The 8,676-nt window shown below is 39.8% G+C and overlaps 1 long non-coding RNA gene across 6 annotated transcripts; it reads left to right on the top strand.

Moving 5' to 3' along the window:
• Positions 1-2,433: 2,433 nt before the first annotated feature.
• Positions 2,434-7,689, top strand: LOC119329724. Of its 6 annotated transcripts, none has more exons than XR_005159703.1 (5): positions 2,434-3,547; positions 3,939-4,429; positions 4,879-4,921; positions 7,228-7,353; positions 7,438-7,689. It is a non-coding gene; the product is annotated as an uncharacterized LOC119329724 (long non-coding RNA). The 6 variants fall into 6 exon arrangements; XR_005159702.1 differs by having other exon boundaries at positions 7,261-7,353; XR_005159700.1 differs by having other exon boundaries at positions 3,939-4,921; positions 7,261-7,353.
• The last annotated feature ends 987 nt before the right edge of the window (positions 7,690-8,676 follow it).

Consider the following 8,676-nt stretch of genomic DNA (forward strand, 5'->3'; position numbering starts at 1 on the left):
GGAAACACAAACATATTTCAAAATTCCTAAACAAAATTTGAAAACATGATTTTTAAGTAACTTGTGAACATTTTTTGAAACTTCTAAAAAATGAAAACATGAACAATTTTGTTAAAATAGGAACATTTTTTGAACATTGTTAAAAATTTGAAAAGAAAACATTCAAACATTTTTTGTAAAGCAAGAACATTTTTTGAAAATTCCAGAACAATTTACAAAATATGCGAATAATTTTCTAAGATTTCAAAAATGCGAACAATTTTTTAAAAAAGGAACATTTTTTGAATTTATGAACAATTTTTTAAAACATGAACATTTTTTGAAAGTTTGAACTTTTTTAGAAGCAAGAACTTTTTTGAAAATTTCAACATTTTTCGAAAGATGGTCTTAGAAAAATAAACTTGAAAAATAAAATAAACGAAAAAGCAAAAAATAGAGAATAAAAAAATTAAGAAAGAAGGAAAAGAAACAGAAAAGCGGAAAAAGAAGAAAAGAAAAAAACAAAAAAAACCCAAGAAGAAACAGAAAAACCGGTCAAAAAGAAAAAAACGGTTCAGTGATGCGGGGCTTCTAGAAGGTTCCCAAAACAGAAAAGCCCTGCATCGCTAGCAATGGGCCATCCCATTATACAAAATCTAGCAAAAGGTTCGCAACATCGTCACACCCACACAATCAATCGCCGCGGCAACACAGCACAACAGACCAAGTTCGAGTTCAGTACTGGCATGTATGCCAGAACCGGGTACCAAAATCAGAAGCTAGCTAAATACGCTCCGACGATCGTTAAGAAGTAGGTTGCACCCATGGAGATAGAGAGATCGTTGTAGCCCTGACACGTGAGATAAGCACATCCATGGCGTCCACATCACATTTTTTAACCAGAGGCTAACACAACTGCAAAAGAGTAAGAGATTTAAAAATAACGTTAGCTAGTTTTGAAGAGTCGTCCAGAGTGTCTTAATTGACAGCATCAAAGCAAAACCATAAAACACGCCGCAGCTGCTGGACAAACAACTGACGAGAGGTAATAACTGAGCGAAGCTAGATGGAGACCAGTTAACCCCCAACTGAGTACAGCTCTACAACAAGACCGCAAAATCACAAAAAAAGAAAATATGGTCAAAATCTTCTTGCTGAAAACAAAGAGAATATGTAGTCGCAGCCCAAGCATTATGCTTCCTAATTTGATCTGAACATGTAGCAGCATGGAGCTTTCCACATGCCAAAGGAAGATCTTGATTTTAAGCGGAACACAAGCCCTCCAAACACCATTGAAGTTCCAACGAATAGAACCCATAATGAGATTGCGGTAAAGCGACTTCACCGAAAAAACACCTGAGGAGGAACGAAGCCAGACCATCGAATTTGAAGTCTTCGGGAGCGAGGGGAAGGTGGCAGCAAGTTGATGCCACTGTTCCAACTCTGCAGGAGAAAAGGAGCGACAGAAGGCCAAATCCCGACCAGAGTTGGCACTCTCAGAAATAGTTATCTAGAATTGCCACAGAAAGAAAAAAGAAGAGGGAAGGAAGAACATAAAGTGGTTTCCCCATGCCACCAATCAAGCCAAAAGCAAGTGGATTTCCTATCATTGACAAAAAATATATTGTATGTTCTAAAATAAAATAACAATTATTTATTTGTTTACTAAGTAGCAATTTAACCACTGTGATAGTATATGGTGTTGTAAAAAAGTTCAACATTATTAGTTGATGTGTATAAGGATCACAAGGACAGGACAGGTTTTGAACCACGGAAATATTTATATATGCATTCTAAAAATATATATATATGCAACAGGGAAAACATATATTCATGGCTCATGGCAACGCACGAGCATTCTACTAGTATATATAATTTGTTTCTCTATTTTTCCATCCTCTCCTGCTTTAAGCAAACCAATCTTTGGTAACTCAATAAACCAGATCAATCTACGATATGTAGCCTAAATTTACGGTCATCAATGATTTTTTTTAATAATAAACCTGATAAAGGTTAGACATCATTTGTAACTAAATAAATATAAGAATAAATTCCCAGTCTATAGACAAATAAATATCAATAAATCTCTTACCTATTTCACTAATCTAATAAATGATAGAACAATTACGCTTTGTATAATCAAAATATACTTTATTTATTTTGCATCAAAATTTGTCCTATATGATTATCTTATTATGTTAATATAAATATATTTTCCTCGTGGCAAAGGCACGGGCACATCTCTATTTCTCTCCCTAATCTCTCCTCTCTCCGTAACCACACATTGCTTCTGGTCGTCCGTCGCCCTTTTTACAGAAATTCCCTGTAATCCTTGGTAACTGAACCCGCAGTCCCTTTGTAAGTGGATCTGAGAAAACGCTTCGTTTTTACAGAAAACCCCCTGTATTTTATAGTGTTCAACCCGCGATCCTTCCCCAATTTCCCCTCTGCCCCGACTAAAAAATCCCCTCTACGCCGCCCGGCGCATGACCGCCCGATTCAGCGCCTCCCGCTGGAGACCGCCCGCCTCCGACGAGGGCCACGCCGGTGATCTCCCCTCAGCCCGCCTGCCCCCTCCTTTCATCTCCGTTCTACTCCTTCTCTCTCGGCCCCATCGAGCTCGCCTCGATCCATGGCCCCTCCTTAAACCTAGCTCCGGTCTCGGCCACGACCGGCCTCGCAGATCTCGGCCGCCATCCCCTACGCCTCCCCCCGCGTCTCCCTCACCTCGCCCGTGCAGCACCGTGGCTGCACGTCGCCTGCGCCATCTGCTGCAGCCCCGCTCTAAACCACTTGCATGCCATGGGCAGCGGCCATGGAGGACACACCTCCGCCTGCTCACTCGCCGCTGGCCAGCCAGTACCTCCACCAACATCTCATCCATCTAGATCAGTGGCCCTTTAATTTTAGCGGATTTTCTTCTTCTTTACAGCATGCTAATTAGCTAGGATATAGTCTTGATTTCAATTATTGCAGAATGGCAATCTGCTTTATGTTGGCTTTATCATCTCAGGATAATCCAGATGTTCTCATATGCCTTGAGGAGTTGTCGGTGGATTATATGCAGAGGCTACCAAGTGGTAGCTCCAATGTTGCAAGAGGTCAGTAATGGGTGCTTCTTCTGGGATGGCTAACCTGAGATACCAACGCTGAAGGATCTGAATTTTCAAGCTCAGCAAGGCCTGCATGTTGCAGTCTGTGGGACGGCCGGCTCTGGAAAATCAAGTTTGCTCTCTTGAATGGTATGGTTTCAAAGCTATTAGGAGAGGCCAAGACTTGCGGAACAATGCCATATGTCAGCCAGACTGCATGGATACAAAGCGACAAAATTCAGGACAACATACTGCTCTGCAAGACGATGGAGAGGGAGAAGTATGGCAGGGTCCTTGAGTGGTGTTCGCTAAAGAAAGACTTGGAGATCAGAAATCATTGGAGAGTGAGTCTGCACTCTTAGTGCCTGGCAGAAGCAAAGGACTCGGATAGCCCGAGCATTGTATCAGTATGCTGACATCTATTTATTCCATGATCCGTTCAACGCAGTTGACATACAGGATCCCAATTTTTCAAGGTAAAATACAATCTCTTTTTGTTACTGAACCTTTTTCCTGCAACATTCATATTTGTTCCGCTTGAAAAGGCTAGGACTGATCTTTTGATAATGTTATATAGAATCTTTGCTGAACTCCCTTGGTGTTGGTTGTTCTTGAACCGAAGAAACATGCGGTCTAGAATTGACATCATTCAGTTACTTGATGAAAACAAAGTTGCATGTCCTTTTAGTCTAAATGTAATATTATGCCTTCAAGCACATGATGGGGAATAAATCGCAGTTATGAATTGCACTGCACGTGCATGAAGGCGAATGATTTTTCTGGATGCCTTTGCCATCTGGTACATTGTGTTTATCAGTGAGTAATTGGTACAAAGTTCAGATTATCAGTTTATGTTTGTCTTGACAGATCGATGGTTTCGTCGCGGTCGGCAGGAGAAATATCATCAATGGTACGGAAAAAGGCAGGTAGGCTGAGGCGGGCGCCCACACCGAGCAGCCGATCCAGGAAACCAGCCCTGCGGCATCCCCTCGTGCCACTCCCCATCTCTATGTTTGTGTCAGGCCTAGCGCAAGGTATTGGTAGAAGAGGAGGCCGGAAAGAGAAGCTGCATGGTAGGAGGCTTTTGTTCTGAAGGCAAGTTGGATGATCTGCTGACAAAGAAACACCTCTATTCTGAATTTCTACTTGAAACAATTGATCAGATCACAAATGTACCTTGGTTATGTCTCTCACTGTGTGCTGAACAATGTTTTGCCTATTTTCATCTTGGTTGCTGACATTGTTGGTGTTATCTGTCAAAGAAAGTTGTTGAAGTGAAAGATGAAGATGAACCCGTAGAAGAGCTGAAACAAGGACGTGGTAGAAAAAAGGAAGCGAAGCCTAAACAGTATAATGATGTGAGTTCAGATTTCTTATGTTTTCTTCCCTGCTTCATCAATATGATAGCATGGTTGTCTTCCAGATTATGCGAATGTCTTTGGTTGTCATATACTGTGGATGCATTGTAGTTTGATGTGTAGCCTGTATTAACTGCTCAACAGACTTTCCTTGAATAATTATACATAGACTGTTCGATCTCTTATTGTTTAAAGAAAATTCTAATTAACTGCTCAACCCGTGACAGTACTGCCTCGCCCAGCGAGTTTTAGCTGATTGATCCTGCACATCAGCCTAACTGCTACAATAAATGGACTTACAACAATGATTCTTTCTATATTGAATTTCTATATTCGACCTCACCATTGCTTAGTTTCCTTTCCTGATGTCAAGACACAAAGAATTTGAGATCCAATTTATCTTTTTTAGTTTTTACACTAGAGTGCTTCATTTATATGTATTACTGTAGACACATGGGAATCCTCAAGGTGGCAGGCTTGTTCAGTTAAATGGTATGTTTTATCTAGATTGTGATTTCAGCATCGTTGTTCTTTCCTGGTTTGTACTACTTTTCAGGTTTTAGTGTCTGGATCTTCAATACGAAACAGAGTCGACGGTATATGTCAATTCTGTATTGGTTCTAGGCAAGTAGGTTGACATGTTCATCTGTTATCATGAGTGTCGTGTTTACACTTGCAGTTCAGATATTACGCTTAAGCTAAAGGTCTGATTGTACTGTCTAGAGGTGGAATGGCTAAGCTCTCTTTATGGTCCTTTTTGCTGAATATCTTGCAAATGGCACACTAAAGTGCAGGAAATTATTAGGTGTGTGGGTATCAATCCAGTATGTTCTTATGTCTATGGATCCGGGAAATGTTGACGCTTTATTGGTTTTGGTCAACAAAATTTTAGGTGTACATGCTTTCATCTTGAATATATGTAGTTCTTAAGTAATACTACTTCTCGGTTAGTTCATTGAAGTAATGATACAATCAATTGGATGTTTCTCTACGGTTATGCATCTAGCGGGAAAATTGTTGTTTTCACATAATTGTTTTTCACCATAGTTCATTGTCAGCATCTTTATTCTCCTAATACAGTCATATTGTCCATATAAGTGCAGCTTTTAGTTCGTAGAAGTACTATATACTTTTCCCAATTGATTTCACTAGATTCCCTGTTTTTACAGTAAGGATTAAACCCGTTGCAATTTTTTGTAGTCTTGTGCTGAACACAGTTTATATAAAGAAAAAGAATTTAATCTTTCTGTTTCTTCCATGACGATAAAACTGAATATGTTTGGACATGGGTGTCACACAAGGAATGACGAGTTCATGTCAAGCACCTACGACTCAGTCATCAACAAGTCGCTAATAATGCATACTTGGTTTAACTAATTAAAGTAACAAACACAGACACCAATCCACGGGTGCACCACAAGGCGGAATCTCGGCGTTGACGGGAAAGAGGCTGTGGTGGATCGGCGTTGCTGGGAATAGGTTTGGTCGTGTCAGGTGTGGGCTTGCGGCAAGCCTCTCCTGCCTCCTGCCCTGGCATTGGGTGGTAGACAGAAGAGGGGTAACTAAACAAAGAATATATGAAATTGCGAAATGCCCTTTTCTCCCATTGCAAAATTATTTTGTTTCTCCCGTTACGCATGGGCACACTGTTGCAAAATGCAGGAATATTTTGGTTGTTCAAATTTATTCTTTGCTCCGTAAGTAAACCAATTATACATGGGTTAGGTTATGCCATGCAAACTTGATACCATTGGGTTTGTGTTCAAAGTAATTTATTGTGATTGTAATTTGTAACTACGAACATATCCCCTACATTTTGCCACTGGGTGGGTATGTTCTGTAGATCTGTAGAAATCAGAGGAGCAATATCATCTTGGTTCTGTAACAAGAAATAACCGTCTGCCAACTGAAACTCTAAGAGCAGAGTGTGCAGGGTGTAATAGTAATCAAATTAAATACTAAACATTATATGTGCCGAATTCATGTATCAGTAATTCTACTGGTGCTGGGATGGTAATGGATAATGGATTGATTAGATTAGTAGCGCATCTCGCAAAAAAAAAATCCGCAACTAACTTTCACAGAACTGAAGGATCACTTGTACTCCCTCCGTAAACTAATATAAGGGTTTTTAGATCACTACTTATTAGTTTACAAAGGGAGTAGCAAAGAAAGATCCCACAGAACAATCGATCCAAATTCAGGAAAGATAGAGCTCCTTACCAACGCCAGAAGAGATCGTCCGGTTCCCGAGGTGGGTCCACTCTAGAGGAGGGCGGTGGTGACCAGGAGAGGACAACTCGGTGGAAGGGAGCGTGCACGTGTGTCCGCCGGCGCGGTCACGCGGATGGACAGGCAGGGGTGCCCATGGGGCGAGCAGGGCGCGGATGCCCCCCTGCCGGAGAGGTTCCCGGAGGACGGAGTAGCGTGTTCTGGAGTGGGAGAGGAGGGACAGGACTACAGGAGCGCCATGAGGGATGGGAATTCTAACATGGGCGTCAACAAGCTCAGCTACAAGAAGCGACGTCGCGTTTGACTGACAGTACAGTTCGGACATACTTCATTTTTATCTGTTTGGAACGCCACAACTTTTTTTTCGAAAACGGGGCAAAAGACCTCATCGATTAATTAACAAGAGAATTGTCCAGTTAATCAACGAATAATCGGGCGAAAACCGTTACAAACCAATCACAACATTTTATACTATTGGCAGTTTATCTATACCGCTACAGCTACTGAAGGGTAGTGGATTTGAAGATTGCTATATCTTGAGTTGTCCCTTATCTTACTAAATTCAGGATTCAACTCAGGAGAGTGTACAAAACATGCAGGTCTGTATTGTTTCCGGTGTGTGTTGGTCATGCATCAGGTATCACTCAGTTTCAAGGAATTTCAAGAGGGCATGTCAGCTTCTCCTATTTGATGTATTTTTACTTTCTCGAAATCTCTTTATTATTACCAGTGGTGATTATATTTCTGCCCGATGACTTGCTGTCATATTGTTTTAGGAAAGAAACCGACAAACAAGGAGAGAAAACTTAAACAAGAGAAATGTATGAGGATGTCGGTGTCCCATCAAACATGTATTGTGTACAGACTTTATGGAATAATGAAGTAGAAAGCCATCAAATACAAAGGTTGTGTCCCATCAGTAACTTTATTTTTGAGTGACAATAGTAACTATATTTGATTTAGTTGAGTGACAAATAACACAGTAGAGGCCCTATCTGAGAATGTATATATTTATCCAAGAACAACCCCCTGGAACTTTTTTTTTTGCTATCTTGCAAATTTGTTTGGGTGCTGAACTTTTTTTTTTATTTTTATAAGCACATATTTACTTATTTATTCCGTTACAACGCACGTGCATATATACTAGTCTAATATTAAAGGGAGGATTGTTTCTCTAATTATTTTGGTTTATCGTGGAACCCAGATTATTTTCGTCCGTCGTCGTTTCTCATTCGGGATTGTTTTTCTCTAATTATTTTGGTTTACCGTGAGACCCAGATTATTTTCGTCCGTCGTTGTTTCTCGTTCCTACCGATTCGCTGGTGCGCACACCCGCCGTCCGCGCCGGGCCGGCCCATTTAGTTGCTTTTTTCTGTGAAAAACTGCAACAAAAATTGAGCGGCGAGGTGATTCGATCCTGCGATCGACTTGTCCTACATGGAGCGCAGTAACTACCACGCTAACAACATCTCTTGTGAATACTAACCCTCGTCCTCACCCTTTTGTTCTTTACTTACTTTTTCTTTTTGTCATTTAGTTTCTCTTTTTTTCTTTCTATAAAATCCGCGAAATGTTTCTCAAAATTACGATTTTTTTTCAAAATGTTTGTCAAATTTGGTGACCTTTTTTCAAATTCGTTGATTTTTTTTCAAATCCGATGAACTTTTTTGAAATTCAATGAACTGTTTTTTTATTTTGATGAACTTTTTTCAAATTCAGTGAACTTTTTTTGAACTTCGATGAACTTTTTTCAAATTCGATGTACTTTTTTCCAAAATCATGATTTGTTTTTCATATTCGATGAACTTTTTTTCGAATTTGATGAACTATTTTCAAATTCAGTGAACTTTTTTTGAACTTTGATGAACTTTTTTAAAATTCGATGATCTTTTAAAAAAAATCATGATTTGTTTTTCATATTCGATGAACTTTTTTTCGAATTTGGTGAACTTTTTTCAACTTTGTTGAACTTTTTCAAATTTGATGAACTTCTTTTCAAATGCGATGAACTTTTT

Source organism: Triticum dicoccoides, chromosome 7A, assembly GCF_002162155.2.
Source record: "Triticum dicoccoides isolate Atlit2015 ecotype Zavitan chromosome 7A, WEW_v2.0, whole genome shotgun sequence".
In the NCBI taxonomy this organism is placed as follows: domain Eukaryota; kingdom Viridiplantae; phylum Streptophyta; class Magnoliopsida; order Poales; family Poaceae; genus Triticum; species Triticum dicoccoides.